The 23690-nt window shown below is 45.1% G+C and overlaps 1 long non-coding RNA gene across 1 annotated transcript; it reads left to right on the top strand.

The window, feature by feature from the left end:
* Nucleotides 1-1392: 1392 nt before the first annotated feature.
* On the top strand, nt 1393-12639 carry LOC131705051 (uncharacterized). Its single transcript, XR_009310142.1, has 3 exons — nt 1393-1502; nt 1743-1870; nt 12582-12639. It is a non-coding gene; the product is annotated as an uncharacterized LOC131705051 (long non-coding RNA).
* The last annotated feature ends 11051 nt before the right edge of the window (nt 12640-23690 follow it).

The raw sequence follows: 23690 nt of genomic DNA, 5'->3' as shown, positions 1-23690 counted from the left end.
ACTCTGCACACACAGTCCTGGAGCGTTCCTGTCCAAGGGTTTCTACCAATCCTGCACTCAAAATCCAACGTCTTGTTCCAACGAACTGAATTGAGGTGAACCTCCTTCCTACAGGCAATTGAAAAAGCAGCAGCAAAATAATTAAATCATTTAAAAAGCATAAAGTAAAAGATCTGGAAAGACTGAAATACACAATCTGCAGACGAGAACACACTCAGAATACTGTGTTCAATTGAAGTCACTTCATTACCAAGGACATGCTGACCTTGGAGAGAGCCCCAGGGCTTAAGGAATGAGCTACAAAGACAATGTTGAAGGAATTGAACAAAGAAATCTTCAAAGGACAAAGTTAACCTGAACCAATACTTTAAGAGCAGCACCGACACCAGGACCTGGGGCAGTTGGATGTGGAGACAGACTTTGAACAGAGGGTAGGAGACACTTCTTTACACAGGGAGCGGTGAGGGTATGGAATGGGTTATCAAGGGTTATTACAAAAATAGTGGTGTGTGACATCACAATTCATCTAGTGACATCACAGTGGACCATGGCAAGGGGTTATGACATCACCAAGTAGTATAACCCTAGGGGAGGAAGGGAAAACTGCATAATTACCATGCAGAAAAACCCTGGTAAACTTTTATAAGGGTCTGTCTGGAGAACCATAGAAATGGGATACTGAAATCAGAGACTGCACAAAACAATAAAATAGACATGTATCTAAACTTTTGAACAGCAACGATGTAATCTAAACCAGGGATTCCCAATCCTGGTCCTGGGGACCCCCTGTGTCTGCTGGCTTTCATTCCAACTGAGCACCCAATTATTAACTAGACCCTTAATTAAACTGATAATTTGCTTAATTAGACCTTTTTAATTGTGTTCAGATCTTAAACAGTTGCAGAGTTCAAGTTACTTATAAAATGTTATAGCTAACGTGAAATCTGCAACTGTTTAAGAGCTGAAAACAAGTAAAAAGGTCTAATTAAGCAAATTATCAGTTCAATGAAGGGTTTAATTAAGTAATTGAGAACTCAGTTGGAATGAAAACTGGCAGACACAGGGGTTCCTGTGCCCCTGCTCTAAACTAAACTACAGGCTTCATCTACACATACATATACATTCAGTTGCAGTACAGAGGCTTTAAGTTTGCTATGTGATGTGTGTCTTTTCAATTACTGTATCAGCGCTTGAGTCGTATTGCAGGACAGAAAATGACACACAGGTTGCAAAGTGATAAAAGGTGTGCTGTGACATGCAAACAAGTACAAAGTAGTTTTTCTGTATTGCCAAATAACATCATTGCAAAACTATGCAACTTTATTAGGAAATACTGTATTAGTAATTGTATTTACTGAAATTGACTTGCAGTGATCAGGTATTAGGCAATAAAAACGGACTGGGAACGGCCTGGTGTAGGAGCAGTCAACAGGACTGTCAACACTATATAAGCTGACTTTTACCACTGTGCACAAAGAAGAAAGCCACCCGCCCCTGCATCGGTAAGTGTGATCTGTTCAGCTATACTAGAGAGTGTAGAACAGTGCAACAGTTTTAGGACTCTACTGCAAAGTGCAAGTTGATATTTTTTGTTGTTGCTGTTCATGTTACAAAACTGTGATTATTATTATTATTATTATTATTATTATTATTATTATTATTATTATTATTATTATTATTAATAATAAAAAGAAAATATAACAACGTGGTAAAGAGTAACGTTGCTGTGCTTGTTTCTCCAGAGAGTGAAGTCCTGAGACCATGAAGATGAGAGTTGCTGTGTTGCTGGTTGTGATTGCTATGTTCTGTGCTGCCGACGCTCAGACATGCGCTCTGGATGGACTGATGAGCAGCCTGACCAAATCTGTGGGTAAGAAAGCAGCTTCCATCCGCACCTATCCAAACACTCAAGTGAGAACTGGATAAAGTTAACCCAAGTCACTACTTTAAATTGAGCACAGAGAGAGCAGAACAAGAGGGCATGAATGGAAGCTGAGTAAAAAGAAGTTTAGAAGGGAAGGTAGGAACACTTTTTTACACAGAGATTATAAATGCATGGACTAGCCTACCAGGTGAAGCAGTAGGATCTGAAACACTGGGAACGTTTCAGAATGGACTAGATTCTGTGCTTTTAAATTATATCTCCCTGTTAGAGGGTGCTGGGAAGGGATGAGCCTTGATGGGCAGAACAGCCTCTTCTCCTTCCTAAACTCTTGTGCTTTGTGTTGTGTTTTCAGGCTCTGCAGTGCTGCAGAAAGTGACTCTGTCCTGCATTACTGTCCCAAGTAGAGGCTACCAGGCGGAATGTCCTAAAGGTCAGTGTCCATGTTAACCATGTTCTGGCATGTTTGCCATGTCACACATATCTAGGAAGATATCATATCTAACATTAATACCTCAATATCATAGGCAATAACCCCACTATATTGGTAAAATACAAACATTAGTTCATATTAATTTCTCAATATAAAGGACGATGCCTCCATTATGTGAGGAATATTTAAGTATAAATAGAGGGTTTTAGTCCTTAATGTTTATCATATTCATTATACAATGATATCCACCATTCCATTATTCTACTTACTACATTTTTTACTTCTAGTTGCATGTACCCTTGAGCAAGGTACTTTACCTAGATTGCTCCAGTAAAAACCCAACTGTATAAATGGGTAATTGTATGTCAAAGAATAATGTGTAAAAAAAAAAAAAAAAAGTAATTAAATGTGAAAAATAATGTGATATCTTGTAACAATTGGAAGTCGCCCTGGATAGGGGCGTCTGCTAAGAAATAAATAACAATAATAATAATAATAATAATAATAATAATAATAATAATGTAGATATTTCTTCTACAAACATACTATTTTACTTGAATCTTAAAGTCTAATACTTAGACTCAGAGAGAGAGAGAGAGAGAGAGAGAGAGAGAGATACTTTTTAAAAAAAAATAAAACTTCATTTTGATATAACTTTAGTTACAGTGATCATAGACGGATACAAGTTTCATTCTCATTACTAAATTACTGTTACAAGCATGTTAAACACATTATTATTATTTTCACTTTAAAACACAATAAACATTTCAATATTATTGGGAAAACATACTTAAATAATTCTTAAACTTGCATCCGCAAGATTAGTTATTACAAGTATTCTAAAACCATTTCAATTGTTACACATTAGTCACATTATGTTTGGACTAATGTGTAACAATTGAAGGAGCTGCAGTGTGGAGTAGTGGTTAGGGCTCTGAACTTTTAACCGGAGGGTTGTGGGTTCAATCCCTGGTAGGAGACACTGCTGCTGTACCCTTGAGCAAGGTACTTTACCTAGATTGCTCCAGTAAAAACCCCACTGTATAAATGGGTGATTGTATGTAAAAATAATGCGTAAAAAATAATGTAATATCTTGTAACAAGTCACCCTGGACAAGGGCTTCTGCTAATAAATAAATAATAATAAATAGTCATGACACCTTGTATCCACCAGGTGCCGCCCTTCTCAACCCTTTACATCAAGAAAGTTGGTTTTCCAGGCAGGCATTCTTAATTAAAAGATAAGAATCAGCTTTGTTTATTTCTACGAGACTAGCAGTATCTTGTCCTTGATTGACATCACAGCATCTCAATTCTCATAGATTTAAGAATGGAAATGTCATTTTACCAGTACATTCAATATTAATTATGAATTTCCCCACAGCCATGTAGTATCTTGCATCTCAGCCCATTGAATTGAATCAAAGACGAGTGAGTCAGTGTTCAACTAAAGAGTGAGCTCTACAGTGGAGAGGCACGTGCCTGATGCTGATGACGGGATTATTCCCTCATCACTCGCTCAGAGGGCATCGTTACAATCTGAGAGGGCAGAATTGTAAATGGTTTTTGCTCTCTTTCCTTTGCAGGTTACAAGGTGATGTGCTGCTCCTGCACAAGTGCCGACTGCTACTGGGATATCAGCAATGACAAGACCTGCCTCTGCCAGTGTGCAAAGCCGATTTCAACCGCTGTAAACCATATCGGGGTCATTGCACGCTGCTGCAAGATTGCCATGTAGAAACCAGAAAATGACAGAATCCACGTCTGGATCTTGAAGCATTCTGAAACACAAATGTGGTTTAAAGATTGGTGTGAGGGCTTTCAGTTTTCAAGCTCCTTCACGCTGGAACTCTCTTCCAGCTTTTATCCAGAATGATGAGTATTTTTAAATTTTATATCTCATTGATTTGGCCTTTCCCTAGTGAATAGTTTGGAGCTCTTTTGGCTTGCTGTGTATTTGTGTAACACGCCCTGGGATGCTTGCACAGGAAGGACGCTGTATAAATGATACTGGCATGGTCATTGTTATGGTATTGAATAAAAAGCGTCTAAAAAATAAATCATTTTCTTACTAACTTATCGTTCATGTTATTTGGTTTCCAATTCTGTTTTTTTATTACATCCCAGTGGAGCAAGGTTCACAGCAATGTATTCACTGTGACAGCAGTCGCAGTGCATTGCATCTCACTTGAAAATGCAGAAACAAAGAACTTTGGGGGAAAAAAATGAGTCCACAGACAGCATGAATGCAGAGCAATTTGAATAAATGGCCCCAAAGTGAATTGTTTAGTTTTAACCATTTCAACACTGCAGACCTACATACAGGTCTAGGAAAACATAGCAACATAGCAACAGGAATTGGAAATGGAATTGCAATTGAAAAACAGGAATTGACCCCGACCCTGAATATGATATATTGTATATATAAAATATATAACACAGTGCTGCTGTGGAAGGGTGGTGGGTAATTCACTGACACAAGGGAGACACAGGTGAACTTGAAACACCGCACAGGTGCCCAGTTTTATTACGGATGGGTAATTCCTCTTTTCAGCCCGCAGAGGGCGCTGTTGACCGTGGTCTGCCTACCAACGATGGTAAAAACAGAACCACAACAATACCAGAGGCAGTACAGAATACAGGTACAGAATACAGGTGCAGGCGCACTCATAGGTGCTGAACAAAAGAATAATCAAAAAGCGAAAGCTAAAAGGAAAATAAAACACAGTAATCAAAACTACAAATAAAAGGTGCTGCATTCGGCAGGTTCACCCCGACCGTCACTATCCGCATGGCCCAGGTCTCTGTCCTACTCTCACCGCTCCCTCAGCCTGCTAAAAATACTTAGGGGGTTTGCCCACGGTTTTCCCCGCTACCCCTATTCTCTTCTGTTGGGTTCTTTTTTTTCTTTTCAGATTTTTCCTTCCTGGCCGTCACCGTTCTGGACCAGAGCGTCCACACGTCTCTTTAAAGGGCAGACCTGAGGGAACAGCAGAATATTATTTTATAGGACCAGCAATCCCCCCAAGACCTGCCTCTCAGCCACTCAGAGAGAAGGAAAGCCCACACACCCTCTCTCCCACCTCTCCGTGTCACTGCCATGACCAACAGGCGGATATTGAACGGCTGCTGCCCTCTTCCTGCAGCACTTTGAATATACCAGAAGAGTCAGCACAGGTCTCCCCCGTTACATATCCTCCACCACCGGTCCATTTGAAAATTCTATAACCCCATGCCTTCCCGAGAGAAAAAATCTGCGTTTTGATGCAGCTTTCCTGCTCGGTGGACAACCCTGGGTGATTCTGGCATTGCTATCCTTCATCCGGTGAAGCCATGCTAAGGGGGCATGATCTGTAACTATGGTGAAGTCTCGCCCCAGGAGGTAGTACCGGAGTGACTCTACTGCCCATTTTACTGCGAGACACTCCTTCTCGATGGTACTATAGTTCTTTTCACGGGGAAGGAGCTTCCTGCTGATATACAGGACTGGGTGCTCGCTTCCCCTAACCTCCTGAGACAACACTGCCCCGAGACCTGTCTCCAACACATCCGTCTGCAGGGTGAACCTCTTGCTGAAATTAGGACTGCACAGCATTGGCTTACTACACAGTCTCCGCTTCAGAGCGAGAAAGGCCCTCTGGCACGGCTCTGTCCACTGAACCGTGGCAGCATTCCTGGTGAGGTCTGTCAAGGGAGCAGCGAGCGTGGCGAAGCTCGGTATGAACTTTCTATAATAGCCCACTAGTCCCAAGAAAGAGCGCACCTGGGTTTTGGTCGTAGGGACCGGCCAGTCAGCCAAGGCTTTCACCTTAGCAATTAGCGGTCTGATCTTTCCACCCACTACTCGATATCCCAAATACTCCAACTCACTCTTCCCAATGGCACATTTCTTTGGGTTAGCAGTGAGCCCAGTCTCCCGCAAGGATCGCAGTACCGCCACTGACTTACACAGATGACTCGGCCAATCCTCACTGTGGAGAACCACATCATCTATGTAAGCAGCAGGGTACTGCTGATGGGGGCCGCAAAATGTGATCTATCATCAGCTGGAACGTGGCTGGTGTTCCGTGCAACCCAAAGGGCATGGTCCTGAATTGGTACAACCTGAAGAGAGTCAAAAACGCTGCCCTCTCGCTGGATTCCGGGGTCAGGGGTATCTGCCAGTACTCCTTCATTAAATCCAGTGTCGTCATAAAATGAGCTGTGCCAAGACGCTCCAGCAACTCATCTACCCGGGGCATGAGAAAAGGGCTTGTAACCAGAAGGTCCCCGGTTCAAATCCCGGCTCAGCCACTGACTCATTGTGTGACCCTGAGCAAGTCACTTAACCTCCTTGTGCCCCGTCTTTCGGGTGAGACGTAATTGTAAGTGACTCTGCAGCTGATGCATAGTTCACACACCCAAGTCTCTGTAAGTCGTCTTGGATAAAGGCGTCTGCTAAATAAACAAATAATAATAATAACTCGCCTGAAGTTAATGCAAAATCGAGTTGATCCGTCTGGCTTATCCACTAAAACAACAGGAAAGTTCCAGTCACTTTGGGACTCTTCTCTCACCCCCAGTCTAAGCATTTCATCAATTTCCGTCTTTATTACCTGTCTTTTACGTTCAGGTATACGGTATGGCCTCTGGCGAACTGGCGCCCCCGGCTCAACCTCAATGTGATGATGGGCTACTTGAGTCTGCCCCGGGATGGGAGAAAACACATCAGGAAATTCCATCACCAGAGCTTGAGCCTGACCCCTCTGTGCTGGTGTCAGATTCTCCGCAATCTGTACCAACCCTTTTCTCCCCAACACAGAAAGATCAGGTCCCAGATCTGGGACGTCATCTGCTTGTGCCACTACCAATGCCTCCGGTTGCAGCCAGGGCTTCAAGAGGTTTATATGATAAATGTGTTTCTCTCTCCGTCGCTCCGGCTGGCAGATCTCATAGTCCACCTTCCCAACCCGGCGTGTAACCTCAAAGGGTCTGTGACAGGAATGACCGAGGTTGCGACTCAGAGACAGTATAATGTTCCAAAATAAAGTTTTTAATTCACTAAAATACAAAATAAACAGGCACGAGGGCCAAACAAAAGGTTTCAAACACAAAATAAACACAAAACAAAACTTACAAATAAAGTTTCCAGGCTTGGCGTTGCCTTCACTGGACCAAAACTAACAAAATAGCACACACAGACAAACACTTCTTCTCCTTCCAGAACTCTCTCTCCTAATGGGAGGCTGAGGCCTCCTTTTATGCCAGGTGGCTGGGTCCTTAATTGGATAATTAATTAACCGATTGCTCCCACCTGACACAATCAACCTGGGCAGGGAGGAGAATTTAACTCCTTCCCTGCCAGTATTTCTAAGGGCAGAGCCCTGCTCTGGCCACTTAGCCAGAATTTTCGACTCAGAACTGAGTAATAATAGAAGTACTTTATCCCCTGGCTGAAATGTGCGTAACCGGGCTCCGGCTCCTCCCACATCTCTCTGACCAGATCGAGCACACCCCGGGGTCTCCACCCATACAGCAGCTCGAAGGGCGAAAACCCCGTGGAAGCCTGAGGTACCTCTCTGATCACAAAGAGAAGGTGAGGAATCAGCTGGTCCCAGTAACGCACAGCACTACTAATAATCTGCTAACATGTTCTTAAGGGTCTTATTAAAGGGCTCCACAAGACCATCGGTCTGAGAATGAAACACCGAGGTCCTAATGGTCTTAATTCCCAAAAGCTTACATGTAGCCGGGACATAAAGTTTGTGCCTTGGTCGGTCAGTATCTCCCTGGGGATCCCCACCCGGGAGAAAACCTTCACGAGTTCGTTGGCAACAGACTTAGCGGACATAGATCGGAGGGGAATGGCCTCTGGATAACGTGTCGCGTAATCCAAAATGACCAATCCCGCCGCACTCCTTTCCAATGGCCCAACTATGTTCATCCCAATACACTCAAACGGAGCTTCCACTAGGGGCAAAGGCACCAGTGGTGTTCATGGGACGGCTCTAGGGCTAGCTTTTTGACACTCCCCACACAGCTCACAAAAACGTCTGACGTCACCATCTAACCCCAGCCAACAGAACCGTGTCACAAGCCTCGCTTTGGTTTTGTCCCTTCCCAAATGACCAGACAGGGGAATAGCGTGAGCAAGCTGCAACAAATCCTCCTTAAAGGGCTGAGGAATGAGCAACTGATGACGCACCTCCCCCGTCTGGGGCAATTTTTCAACACGGTACAGAAGATCTCAATCAATTTCAAACTGAGGGTACGTGGCGGCGCATCTGGGCTCGACCACACGACCATTAACCACAGCTGCCTGGTCAAAGAGCCTGCCCAGCATATCATCACGCCCTTGCTCAAGTCGGAAGTCACGGGAACAAGCTAAAAAATCGGCCCCCATGGCTTCCAGCTCGGGATCGGGTCAGTCCCGGGCGGAGGCAGCCGAGCCCGGCCCCTATGCTGGCTCCGCGGCCTCACCCCCAGACTCTTCACCAACCACCCCCACCTGAAACCTTTTGGACTCCCTCCATTGCCAGCCCTCATTCTTAGCGGCCTCAGCGTTCCCGTTTTGTTTTCCGGGGTCTAAATCTATGGCAAAACCAAGTCGGGTCACAGAAGGGGAAGAGCTCTCCAATTACTTCCTCCTTCTTAGCCAATAGGTAAGACAGAGCTGTCAGGGCAGCTAACCAATTCATAAACTGCCCACAGGCCCGTCTCAGAACTACTGGTACTGGCAATCGAGGACACAATCCTACCTGCACCTGCGTCAGCTGCTGGCCAATAGTTATATTCACACTGATCTTGGGATAGGAGCATACATCCCAATGAATACATTTAATATGCACCTGTCCCAATAATTGTTTATGCCCCGGTGAGATTAGGCTATCCAGTATTAGGGACTGACCACACCCTGAATCCAGGAGCGCTTGGGTTTTTGTACCATCCACTGTCACAGGAATAACAAAACCCGTCTGCTGAAGTGACTGAGGTAATTAAACAGGCTTACCTGGTCGGCTGAGGTCACACTCCATCACGGGGCAATCCCGCGCGAGGTGGCCCACCTCCCGGCACGGACAACACTGCAGTGGGCTAGTTTAGAAACAGTTCGATAATAATAATTTCCACCAGCCTGTCTTTAGTGGTCGCGGCTGGATTCAACCACCCCATGGCGTACTCATTCAGGCGGTAGGCGATGGTTCTGGGGTACTCCTCAGGTGAGAAGCGCTCCTCCCGAAACTTCTGGCGATATCCCTCCGGTGTAGCCCCCATGCGATTCAGGATAGTGGCTTTCAGCGTGGGGTAGTTCATCATCCGGTCAGGAGACAGCGTCCTCGCTGCTTCTTGCGCCTCCCCCATTAACTGGGGCAAGAGGTAACTAGCCCATTGGGCCTGATCCCACCCGGCAGAGGTCGCCAGGGCCTCAAACACCTCAAGGTAGGCTTCGGGTCGATCCTCTGCTGTCATTTTGGTCAGTCTCATCAACCGGGGGTCTGGTCCTGCCGGTCTGGCAGCCCCTTGCACCACAGCAGTCAGGGTCTGGCGCAGGAGACCCATCATCTCCGCGAACTGGTTGGCATCCATGTCTGTGTGCACTGCTTAAAGTGGGCAGTGCCAGTGAATCCCACAGCTGACACCACGTGTGCAAGGGTGGTGGGTAATTCACTGACACAAGGGAGACACAGGTGAACTTGAAACACCGCACAGGTGCCCAGTTTTATTACTCTTTTCAGCCCACAGAGGGCGCTGTTGACCGTGGTCTGCCTACCAACAATGGTAAAAACAGAACCACAACAATACCAGAGGTATTAGATACACTGTGGTTGAAATGTACTGTTTGAATTACTGTTTTAAATATGCATTTATATGGAAAGAAATTAAGGCAATGTTATACAAGAAAATCTATGGATTTCTTTTTCTAACAAAAGTTTGCCGTATGCAAAATGATGGTATAAGTTAGGCAAATGAAAGGTTATTTTCTTGCAAGAAAAGGTTCAAAATATAGCTGCGTGTACGCTACTGGGGATGAGAGATGAGCGGCCCTTCGCTACTGGGGATGAGAGATGAGCGGCCCTTCGCTACTGGGGATGAGAGATGAGCAGTCCTTCATGTATCAAATCTGGTGAGATGCATTTGAATGGACGTTCTAAAACAGGGGTTATCAAACCCGGTCCTGCTTTTCATTCCAGCTGAGCTCTCAGTCACTTAATTAAACCCTTCATTGAACTAATAATTTTCTTAATTAGACCTTTCTAATTGTTTTCAGCTCTTAAACAGTAGCAGAGTTCAAGTAACTTATAAAATGTTATAGCTAGCTTCAAATCTGCAACTGGTTAAAAGCTGAAAACAAGCAAAAATGTCTAATTAAGCAAATCAGTTCAATTAAGGGTCTAGTTATGTAATTGAGAGCTCAGCTGGAATGAAAACCAGCAGATACAGGGGGTCCCCAGGACCGGGTTTGAGAAGCCCTGATCTAAAATAGAGTTAAACTGCGTTCTTACCCGTCTCTTTTTGTAAAGCCATTGGATGACAATTTTTTTTTCAATGATCTGAGAGTAGTCTAATGTCCCTACCCAGCTGCTACTGTAAAACAATTTAAAATAAAACGATGCTGTAGCACTATTTGTTTAATGTAGCAATAGTATGTAACTGTGAAATGTTTACTGAACTGGGATAGGAATGCTATCTCATTGTAAACTGGTCCAATTTATTCTCATTCATGATGCTACAGAGAATGTTCAATGTTGACACAACTTAACCCTCCCCCCCCCCATTGTTTCTGAAATGACGCCTCTGATCAGGAAAATATACACAGCATTTTGTTTCAATACTGTCACCAAACAGTGAATATATGGCTTGAATTACCTCCAATTCTTCTTGCCCATGGCATCAGGGCCATCGCACAAATATACACGACATGAAAACTATTATTAATCATTATATGGGGGGAGGTGTTGCCATTGCACAAGAAAAACATATCGCAGCTAAACATCACATTGCACGTGACTTTCTGCAGAAAAAAACTAAATTAATAAAATATATAAAATCACTAAACATTCTTACCTAGAGCTGTTGATTATGCCATTCTTAAACATGAAAGTGCACATTATTTAAAATATATCTTTTTTTTCTTTTTTCAAAAATGTACCTAGCCGATTTTGCCGAGTTCTGATAATTGCATTGGTTGAGGAGTTGATCACGTCACCAGAAACAACTTGACTTGGAGTTATGGTGACTTCTAAGAGGAGGTAAATCACACTTACTTTAGCTCAACGAGTTGAAGTTTAAAACAAGTTAGAAAATAAACAAAAGTCAGAAGTCAGCTGCAGCCGAGTTTGATCTAAATGCAATTTCCCGAATTCAAAAGAACAAGAAGAAAATTCTTGAGAAATGGCAGAACAGCAGCAATCCAGGCAGGAAAGGACATAGATATGGGACAGCAGAAGAAGTGGAGGCATGCTATTGATATCATTATTTATGCTTCATGCAGTCCTGAAGTAATGAATATATACTAACATCAGTATAACTTCGGGTAATTATATCCTCTGCAAGCATAAAGATCTGGAAAGACTGAATTCATTTAGAACAAAGGGGACTTGATTGAAGACTTTAAAATCTTAAAAGGAGTTGACAAAGTGTAGCCAGTACCTTGAGGGCAGCACTGAAACCAGGACGAGAGGACACAGTTGGAAGTGGAGACAGACTTAAGACAGGCTAGGAAGGTATGGAATGGGCTATCTAGGGTTACCAAGCCATGTTGTTGATGCTGAATCATTGGGATCCTTTAAGACCCGACTTGAAAATGTTTTCAACCAGCTACTAGGAACCGGACGAGCGCTGATGGGCTGAATCACGGCCTCTTCTCGTTCGTTCGGTTTCTCATATGGTGCAAGGCCTTGATAAGCCGGGTCCACTGTGTAACAACGTGGTAAAGAGTAACGTTGCTGTGCTTGTTTCTCCAGAGAGTGAAGTCTTGAGACCATGAAGATGAGAGTTGCTGTGTTGCTGGCTGTGATCGCTATGTTCTGTGCTGCCGATGCTCAGAAATGCGCTCTGGATGGACTGATGAGCAGCCTTAACAAATCTGTGGATAAGAAACCAGCTTCCATCTGCACCTATCCAAACACTCAGTAGGATCTGAAACACTGGAAACATTTCAAAATGGACTAGATTCTGTGATTTTAAATTAGATCTCCCTGTTAGAGGGTGCTGGGAAGGGATGAGCCTTGATGGGCAGAACAGCCTCTTCTCCTTCCTAAACTCTTGTGCTTTGTATTGTGTTTTCAGCCTCTGCAGTGCTGGAGAAAGTGACTCTGTCCTGCATTGATGTCCCAGGTAGTGGGTTTGACGTGGAATGTCCTAAAGGTCAGTCTGCCATCTTCAGTTCTTCAGCTCCTTTAGTTACTTTATGTATTTGTTTTGGCAGGGGGTGGTGGGCGGTGGGGGGTTGTGAATTCAATTGTGTGAGAGGACAAAGGCACAGCTTACCTCACAGATCTGCAAGAGAGAGAGTGGTGAGAGAGAGAGAGAGAGAGAGAGAGAGAGAGAGAGAGAGAGACTTTTGACTTTTAACAATCCTTTATTAAATAATATAACAGTACTACATTTTCGTTAGAATGCTAAAGGAAAAAGAAAGTCTAAAAAACTATTAAAAAGCAGACTATGATTAAAAAATAAATAAATAAGTAATAAATAAATTATTTGTTTTTATAAAATCACATTGAGCTCTCCCTCCTCACTGAGCGAGCAGACAGCCTCTCCCACACACCACCTCTCCTTGAAGCTCTGTAGGTCATTAAAAAGTTTAAAATAGGCAAAATCAACCTTTAACCTGCTAACCACTAGTACTCTGAAGAGTCTGACCACATCTGTCTGCCCTATGCCTGTCCGCTTATTCCTTCTGGATATTAAAATGGCCAACTTTGCCAAACCTAAAAGGAAATTTATCAGCACACAAGTATGCTTGTGTTTTTGCCTATAGGGGACCCCAAAAATAAAAAGAGTCAGAGTAAAAACTGCTCCCAGCTGTTGCAGTCTCTCTTGCAGGAGGCTGAAGAGGGGCTTCAGTCTCCTACATTCGCTGTACATATGGAAAATTGTGTCTTCCTGCTGACAGAAGTCACAGACCGAGCTGATTTCATAGTTGATTCTGTGCAGGAACCGGCCTGTGGCCAGGATACCATGCAGGAGCCTCCACTGGAGATCTCCTGCTCTCTTGTCTAAGGGGGGTTTGTACAGCACCCTCCATTCTGGGGTCCCCTCATCTCCCAGAGACAGATGAATCCTCCATTTGGTATCAACCATCCCTCTCAGTTTGCTGCAATGGGTTGCCTTAATACACAGTTTATACATCTCTTTACTATTTAAATTTACAAAATCTATATTTTTGAGTTTTTGTAGTTTTAAGAGCTTTCCTTTCTCTTCCTCCTCCCCCTCATCTTCTTTAATCTCTACTGGAGTTACCAATAACACAGGAAAAGCAGCACCCTGTCTCTGATCCCCCTGTTCTTGAGCCATCTCCTCTCTCAGAGCCTCACTGAGCTCCGGGGAGAGACAGCTCCTAACCTGACTCACCATCCTTTCCACCTGCCTCTCGCTGCGCCAGCCCAGCCTGGCAGCCAGCTCAGCCGCACTGAGCCAGCGAGAGAGTTCAGGGGTCATCAGGTGAGCCAGCCTGACTATTCCAGCCCTCAAAAAGCTGGTCTGCAGAGCCTGTGAATGAAGGCACTGCACTGAGAAGATGGGATTGAAAAGAATGGGCTCCTCTAGCAGCCTCTGGGCTGTCATTGAAGCTTCCTCTCTTCCCACCCTCACTGTTCTCCAAGTCTGTAAAACACTTTGATAAAAAGACGGCAGGTCAGAACTGTCCAGAGCACCGTGATCAATTAAAAACAGGTCATATTTAAACCCCAGCCCTCCTACTTTACTTAAAAAAAAACAGGCAAGCTGCTTCCAGTGAGCCCCCTCCCCAGTGTACAAGAGTCTCTGTACTGTTAATAAACGAAAAGCTGCCACCCTGCCTGCGATACTGACCAACCCCTGCCCCCCCTCATCCCGGGGGAGATAGAGCACAGCCGGCTTCAGCCAATGATTCCCACCCCAGAAAAACTCTACAAGGAGCCTCTGCAGGCTGGTCACCAAGTCTCTAGGAGGATCCAGACAAACCAACCTATGCCATAGCATTGAGGCCACAAGATTGTTAATGACCAGGACCCTCCCTCTATAGGACAGCTGAGCCAGCAGCCCCTGCCACTGACCCAATCGGCCTTTCACCTTCTCAATCAACCCCTCCCAATTCCGCTCCATGTAAGTATCAGTACCAAGGAACACGCCCAGCACCTTCATCCCTGTCCTACCCCACCTCAAAACCTGGGGCAAAACAGGAGGGCCACCCTCCTGCCAGCTCCCTGACAGTAAGGTGTCACTCTTGGCCCAGTTAATTCTTGCGGATGATGCTCTCTGAAACACACTTAAACTCTGATGCAGTTCCTGGACGTCTCTTTTATTACTAATAAAAACAGTGATATCATCAGCATATGCTGACACCCTCACTATAGCAGGAGGGGCTGAGAAAGGCACCGTCCAGCCCGCCAGCTTGCTTCTCAACAGAGCCAGCAGGGGCTCAATGGAGATGGAGTACAGCATCCCAGACAGGGGGCAGCCCTGCCTGATTCCCCTGCACACTGAGAAGGGTTGACTCAGCCCACCATTTATTTTTAAAACGCTAAAAACATTACTATATAAAAGTTTAATAAATTTAATAAACTGAGGGCCGAACCCAAAGGCTTCCAGGGTCTCAAAAAGGTAGTGGTGGTAGACGCGATCAAAAGCTTTCTCTTGATCCAAAGAGACCAGTCCCACATTAAAATCACCCTTCTTAGCTATCGATAAAAAATCCCGGATTAAAAAAATATTATCGAATATTGTTCTCCCAGGTACACAATAAGTCTGATCAGGGTGAATTATTTTATCCAAACAGTTCCTCAGTCTCATCGCTAAACTTCTAGAAAATATTTTTAAATCGGTACATAACATTGAGACAGGTCTCCAGTTTTTAAGCATGCACAAGTCTCCTTTCTTGGGCAGCAGTGTGATGACGGCCCTGCGGCAGCTTAGAGGCAGCTCCCCCGCCTCCAGGCTCTCTTGCAGCACCAACAGCAGGTCTGGCCCCAGCTCCTTCCAGAAGTGCTGATAAAACTCTACTGACAGTCCATCGATCCCTGGTGCTTTCCCTATGGCCAGCTGCTTGACAGCAGTGGTCAGCTCTTGAAGAGACAGTCCCATTTCCAGACTCTGCTGCTCCTCCAAGCCCAGACTGGGCAGTCCCTCCAGTAATGTATTGATATCAGTCTGGTTACATGACTCACTGCAATACAGGTCAGTGTAGAATTGCACCGCCGCATCATTAATCTCCTCCTGACTAGTCAACTCTCTACCGCAGGGCAGCCGAACACAGGACAACCGCTTCCTATTTGCTCTCTTCTTCTCTAAACCAAAGAAGAAGCTTGTAGGAGCATCCATATCTCTCAGCTCAATAAATCGAGATCGCACTTGTGCCCCCCGCACCTTCTCCTCCAGCATGCTACCCAAAGCTTGTCTCCGCTCCACCAAGGTCTCCTTTGCAGCTGTGCTCTGCTCAGTCTCTAACTGTAGGATCTCTCTCTCTAGCTCTCTTATGACTGAGTTCAGTGACTTGGTTATGTCTAAAGTGTACTGCTGACAAAATAATTTAATTTGCGTTTTTCCTATATCCCACCACTGCCTCAGATTCTTAAATTGGCTTTTTTGTTCTTGCCATTTTAACCAAAAATCCTTAAACTGTTTTGTAAAATTAGTATTTTGCAATAATTTGGTGTTAAAATACCACTGAGATACCCTGTGTATTTCTTTACCTGTAATTGCTGTGATCAGAGTGCAATGATGGTCAGACAAGCTGTTCGGTATTATTGTTGCTTGTGTGAATTTATTGAGGTGGTGTTTGAGTGCATATATCCTATCCAATCTTGCTCTAACTGTATACTGAGAAAGGCGGTGTGACCAGGTATACAGGCGAGTGGTGGGATGCAGACACCTCCAAACATCAACCAAGCCACTGAACTTTAAAATAGCAGCCAATTCTCTCGCTGAAGGAGGATGAGGTTCAATACTATTCCTATCCTTATTAAAATCTACTGTACAGTTAAAATCCCCTCCCTCTATTAATATATCATCATGTACTGTTAAAAGAGTCTGCTTTAAAACATTCAGGAATGCAATTCTATCCCTTCCTATATTTGGAGCATAAACATTAATAAAATCATAAACTATCTGTCCTATCTTAGTCCTCACTTTTACAAGCCTCCCTCTAATTATCTCTTTAAAATCTAAAATGTCAACTTCCAACCCTGGTTGAAAAAGCACAGCCACCCCTGTGCTGTTATTTGTTCCATGGCTCAGCACACACTGCCCTCTCCATTCAGCAAGCCATCCTGCCTCATTCTCTCTGTCTGTGTGTGTCTCCTGTAAAAAAGCCACTCCCACCCTCTTCTGTTCTAAAAATTCAAATAACTGTGCTCTCTTAAAATCCTGCCTACAACCATTGACATTAAAAGAGATAAAATTAATTCTATCCATGATGGCTAAAAAGTTTAAAAAGACTAAGAAAAAGCAAACAGTAAAAGATGTAAAATTCCTATAAAACCTATCCATTTTTTCAATAAATAAATAAATAAATAAATAAATAAATAAATAAATAAATAAATATTTATACTTTGGTTTTCTGATGTAACGTTTTCCTAACTGTTTGCATGAATTTCTTCAGTCTATACCGTTTTGGTTGATCTAATTCCTGTGTTGTGGCTTTCTTAAGGGCTATATGTGCAGAATTCAAAAACAATTTCAGATCTGGAAACGACTGTTTTATATCTACGCCTCTCCTACCTTTTGTTAAATCTAAAAACTCTCTTATTTTGTTGACTGAATACAGTTTTTCCCTGGTAGTTTGGCTGTCAGTAATGTCGGAGAACAGTGAAGAGTCCGAAACCTCGCCGCCGTCTACACCTCCCATCTCCCTCTCCTCATACTCCTCATCGCTGTCATTGACTGCCGCCGCTGATATTTTCAGCTGCTCCTCTCCCTTTAGCTCTGCTACTACCTGTTGCGAGTCAGACAGAGATGGATTCACAGTAGCACCAAGTAGAGACTCAGCGCTGCGCTCCTCTCCCTCTGAACAGGGAGGCACGGCAGCTCCAGGTAGAGACCCAGAGCCACCGTCACTCCTCCCCGGGTTCAAGTCAGGAGCCCCCGCGGCACGAGATTCCACTCCCGCAGCGCCGTGGCTCCCAGACTCGAACCTCAGTCTCTTATCAGACCTGAGCCCAATCCCCTCACCATCCGCTCCTTCAGAGCTGACGGGCTGAGAGAGCCCCTGGTCCAATGAGACCGCTCCAGAGCTCCGCTCCGACACACTTTCATTTTCTTTAAGGTCTGTAGCTAATGTTTTTATACTTTTTTTTCCTTTTTCTTTCCACCACAGTGAATTCATGATTTCCAGCGGTCTCAGCTGTCTGTTCTATTAGCTCAGTTGGTTCTCCTGGCCCTGCCAGTGGCTCTGGCTGGCGCGGATCTTCCTCCCGCTCTCCCCGATCATCCCTGACTTCCTCCCCACCAGTTTCACCCTGTTCTTCCTCAGGCTCCTGTCTCGGACAGTTTTTGCGCTGATGCCCCTGCGCTCCACATTTAAAACAGCGCATTGTGTTAGTGCTAGCAAAGACAACACATTTGCTTCCTTCCACAGTAAACGTCCAAGCTACATCAATATCTACATTAGGATTATTTAATAAAATGAATACCTGTCTTCTAAATGACATGACATGCTTTAGTTTGGGATCTTTGCATCCTAACGGTATCGATCTAATCGGGGATGTTAATTTTCCGTACCTTGAAAGCTCCCTTTCCAGCAACTCATTTTTAAGGAAAGGGGGCACATTTGACAGAATCACCTTAGTTACAGGTGTAGCTAGCGGAGACACCATCACCAAACTTCCTTTGACCACAAAACCTTCCTGCACCAGCACATCTACAGCTTGTGTTTCACTGAAAAAAAATAACTAACCCTTTATTCATGCGTGACGCTGATTTAATCTGACCTTCTCCTACCACCTCACTGATAGCGAGCAGGCATTCCTCCACCGACACTGCGCTGTCAGGATCACAACGACAGCCGTGCCGGCGAGTCAAACCTGCCATCGCCATAGCTGAGTCTGAGCTGACCCAAAGTCAGCACAAACACAGGTATGGACAAAAAACAAAACAAACAAACAAACAAACAAACAAACAAACAAACAAACAAACAAATAAATAAATAGACTATTTACTATAAAACTAAAACAGTAAAATAATAAATAATCCACAAACGCACTCCTACCCCAAACGCTTCCTCCAGCACCTCCCGTAATCCCACAATCCTCCGCGAGAGAGAGAGAGAGAGAGAGAGAGAGAGAGAGAGAGAGAGAGAGAGGGAGGGGGGAGCGCACCTCAGTCCTGACATGAACACCCCCTGCTTGCCTGCCTGCCATTCAGTCCTCTCTAACAGAGACTGGTAACTGTGCTGAACTGTGGGGTTTGTCTTGTGTGTATTTAAAGAAAGCTAATGCCCACCTGAGGTTAAACCACCAAACTCATTCCACTGCAGCCAGATTCAATGCAGGCCTCTTAACATGAAAAGCTAGAGAATCCAATGTTCCCCTTATAACAGTTTACAGTGCCACAGTGTTTTTGCAGTTTTCACACGATTTTACAATGGTTGTACTATGCAGTTACAATAGTTTACCATGGTTTAGCATGTTTTGGCATGTTTGACATGTCACACATATTTAGGAAGATGTCATATTTAACATTAATACCTCAATATCATAGGCAATACCCCCACTATATTGGTAAAATACAAACATTAGTTAATATTAATTTCTCAATATAAAGGACAATGCCTCCATTATATGATTAATATTTAAGTATAAATAGAGGGTTTTAGTCCTTAGTCCTTATTTTACTTGGATCTTAAAGTTCCTTTTACACAATCTGAGGTTGCAGAATTGTAAATGGTTTTTGCTCTCTTTCCTTTGCAGGTTACAAGGTGATGTGCTGCTCCTGCACTAATGCCGGCTGCTACTGGGATATCAGGAATGACCAGACCTGCCATTGTTTTTTGGTCACTGTGGGAGGGTGGTGGGTGATTCACTGACACACAAGAAACAGCAGGTGTACTTGAAGCACCGCACAGGTGCCCAGTTTTATTGTGCTGGGTGTACTGTTTATTTTCAGCCCGCAGAGGGCGCTGTTCACCGTGGTCTGCGTACCAACTATGGTAAGACAGAACCACGGACATACCAACACGGTACGGTTCAAGTGCGGGCGCACTTACAAGTGCTCAAACAATAATGCCAAAACCAAAGGTGAAAGAAAACAGGAAATAAAACACAGTAACAAAACTACAAAAGAAAAGGTGCTGCACTTCGGCAGCGTTACCCCAGCCGCCGCTAGCCGCACTCCCGGGTCTCCATCCTACTCTGGCCGTCTCCTCAGCCTACCCTTACACTACACAAGCGGTCTGCCCACGGGTTCCCCACTACCGCTAAGTTCTCCGTTCTTTGTCTTTTTTTTGTACTTCGTTGTCTTTCTTTTTGGTCCCGGTTCTCTCTCGGTCCCGGCTCCCGTACTTCCCAGTACGTATTTTGGTTTGTTCTTTAAAAGGGCAGACCTGAGGAAACAGCAGAGTATTATTTTTATAGGGCAAACAATCCCATTAAAGCCCGCCTACCAGCCACTCAGAGAGGGGGAAAGCGCACACACACTCCTCCCCACCTCTCCGTGTCACCGCCATGACTGACAGGCTGACCCCACGGGACTGCCGCCCCCTCCCTGCAGCATCGTGCCTGCATCAGACGGCCAGTCCAGATCTCTCCCTGTTACAGTCACTATGAACCGGATCGGGGTCATTGCACGCTGCTGCAAGATTGCCATGTAGAAACCAGAAAATGATGGAATCAACGTCTGGGTCTTGAAGCTTTAGTTTTGAATATCCTTCACTTTTTTGGAACTCACTTGCAGCTTTTATCCAGAAAGCTGAGCATTTTTAAATCGAAGCTCATAACATATCTCATTGATTTGGCCTTTCCCTAGTGAATAGTTTGGATCTCTTTTGGCTTGCTGTGTATTAGTGTAACGCGCCCTGGGATGCTTGCACATGAAGGACGCTGTGTAAATGATACTGGCATGGTCATTGTTATGGTATTGGGGTCTAATAAAAAGGGTCTAAAAAATAAATCATTTACTTACTCACTGTGACAAAGAGAGAGTGAATTCTTGTTTTAGATCTCCCTTCCGACCGGTGAGGGCACGGGGGAGGAGGAGCAGGCGGAGCCGCGGTGCGCAACGTCACAGACCCGGTCGGGAAGCGCAGTGGCAATCACGCATTGGCTGATGGCGGTTGCCCTCGCTGACCAATGGGGACGGGACGGGGCGTACAAAAGGGGGCGTGGCCCGGGGTTCTGTTCCTTCTGGCAAGGTACTGTGTGTGTGAGAGAGAGAGAGAGAGAGAGAGAGAGAGAGAGAGAGAGAGAGAGAGAGAGAGAGAGAGAGAGAGAGAGAGAGAGAAACTGAAACTAAAACTAACTAATAGAGAAACAGAGGAAGGGAATTAAAGGACGGGACGTTTTGTGGATTGGACTGTCCGGTTAACTCATCTACTCCTTGTCTCTTTAGAGCACTAACGGGATGCTCCGGGATTACGCTAGAGGAGCGACAACCCGGAAGTGCTGAGTTTTATTACCCCGTGTTTTCCCTGTGCTTGGACTGCACAAAGAAGAAGGACTATTGTTTTGTTGTTGGTTTATTTTGGGACTGCAACCCCCCGTTTCTTGTTATTTTGTCGGGTTACACATTGTTGTGTATCCCGGCTTCCCTATTGTTTATTTGAATTATTATTATTATTTGTTTGGAGCGCGTTTTGGTAGCTTGGGGCAAAGGGAAATAAAAACCAAGAGCTTAAATTGTAAAACTGGACTGGAGTCTGTCATTCTACACCACACCATCGGTCAACCCTGTCACACTTGGTGTCAGAAGTGGGATGGACCCAACCACTTTGTCGGCGATCCTGGAGGCGTTGGACAGCCGGAGGGAGGCTGAGGAACGGAGGAGGGAGGAGAGATACACGGCTCTTATCGAGAGGGTCGGCATGGGGATGACGTCAGTGACGTCAATATTGACTGATCATGGAACAAACTTCTTGTCGAAAACGCTACAGCAGGTGTACAAAATTCTAAAAATATGTCCCATTAGGACATCCGTTTATCATCCCCAAACGGATGGGCTGGTGGAACGTTTTAACCAAACATTGAAGCAAATGTTGAAACGGTTTGTGAGTCAGGAGCAGAAACATTGGGCTACCCTTCTTCCTTACCTACTCTTCGCAGTGAGAGAGGTGCCTCAGAGCTCAACGGGATTTTCCCCCTTCGAGCTATTATATGGCCGGCAGCCACGGGGCATCCTCGACCTGTTGAGAGAAGGTTGGGAAGAACACAAGGGCTCCTCTAAAAATGTAGTGCAGCATGTGCTCCTACTGCGTGATCGCCTTGATTTAATTGGTCGACTTACAATACCAATGCACGAATTCGAACCTTTCGGCCAGGAGATAAAGTAATGCTGCTTCTTCCATCATTGGAATCGAAACTGTGTGCTAAATGGCAGGGGCCATATGAGGTGATACGGGCCATAGGATTAGTGAATTATGAAATTAGACAGCCCGATCGCCGAAATAAAACAGAAATCTATCATGTCAATTTGTTAAAGCCCTGGAAGGCAAGGGAGGTCTTATTCATAGCCCCAGGCGAGATGGAGGATGACTTAGGACCCTGTATAGAGACCCCTAGCCCCAGCCAGATTTCAATGGGGAAACAGTTACTTCCAGATCAGCAAGTAGAATTGCGTAAGTTAATCGGGAAATTTGGGGATGTGTTTTCTGACGTGCCCGGCAGAACTAACCTTACCAAATATGCTGTTATTACTCCGCCAGGGGTCACTGTTCGGGAGAGGCCCTACCGGATCCCAGAAAGCCGGCGGAGTGGCGTCGAGAACGAGGTGAGGGCGATGCTTGAACTTGGGGTCATTGAGCCTTCTAGAAGCGAGTGGTGCAGTCCATTAAGCGCAAACTGTGCCAGGCTCCTGCGCTAATATTACCAGACTTTAGCAAGAGATTCCTCCTCCATACTGACGCTTCAGAGGTTGGTTTGGGGGCGGTCTTGTCCCAGAGGGTTAACGGGGTGGAGCACCCCATTCTTTACATCAGCAAAAAAATGCTTCCTAGGGAGCGCAATTACTCGGTTGTAGAGAAGGAGTGCTTGGCCATTAAATGGGCGACTCACTCCCTCAGATATTACTTACTGGGACATTCATTTGATCTAGTCATGGACCACGCCCCACTCAGATGGTTAAGCACTATGAAGGATAGCAATGCCCGGATAACTCGGTGGTATTTGGCATTGCAGCCTTACATGTATCGTATGGTACATCGTGCAGGGAAAGATCACCAAAATGCAGATTATTTTTCCCGGGAGGGGGGAGTAATGGGGTTGGTAGGTTTGGCCGAGTGTTCCTTCGGCTCCACTCTGAGCAGTGGGATATGTGACAAAGAGAGAGTGAATTCTTGTTTTAGATCTCCCTTCCGACCGGTGAGGGCACGGGGGAGGAGGAGCAGGCGGAGCCGCGGTGCGCAACGTCACAGACCTGGTCGGGAAGCGCAGTGGCAATCACGCATTGGCTGACGGCGGTTGCCCTCGCTGACCAATGGGGACGGGACGGGGCGTACAAAAGGGGGCGTGGCCCGGGGTTCTGTTCCTTCTGGCAAGGTACAGTGCGTGTGAGAGAGAGAGAGAGAGAGAGAGAGAGAGAGAGAGAGAGAGAGAGAGAGAGAGAGAGAGAGAGAGAACTGAAACTAAAACTAACTAATAGAGAAACAGAGGAAGGGAATTAAAGGACGGGACGTTTTGTGGATTGGACTGTCCGGTTAACCCATCTACTCCTTGTCTCTTTAGAGCACTAACGGAGCGACAACCCGGAAGTGCTGAGTTTTATTACCCCGTGTTTTCCCCGTGCTTGGACTGCACAAAGAAGACGGACTATTGTTTTGTTGTTGGTTTATTTTGGGACTGCAACCCCCCGTTTCTTGTTATTTTGTCGGGTTACACATTGTTGTGTATCCCGGCTTCCCTATTGTTTATTTGAATTATTATTATTATTTGTTTGGAGCGCGTTTTGGTAGCTTGGGGCAAAGGGAAATAAAAACCAAGCGCTTAAATTGTAAAACTGGACTGGAGTCTGTCATTCTACACCACACCATCAGTCAACCCTGTCACACTCACT

This window comes from Acipenser ruthenus, chromosome 34 (assembly GCF_902713425.1).
Source record: "Acipenser ruthenus chromosome 34, fAciRut3.2 maternal haplotype, whole genome shotgun sequence".
Taxonomy (NCBI): domain Eukaryota; kingdom Metazoa; phylum Chordata; class Actinopteri; order Acipenseriformes; family Acipenseridae; genus Acipenser; species Acipenser ruthenus.
This window is presented reverse-complemented; position numbering and strand designations above follow the sequence as displayed.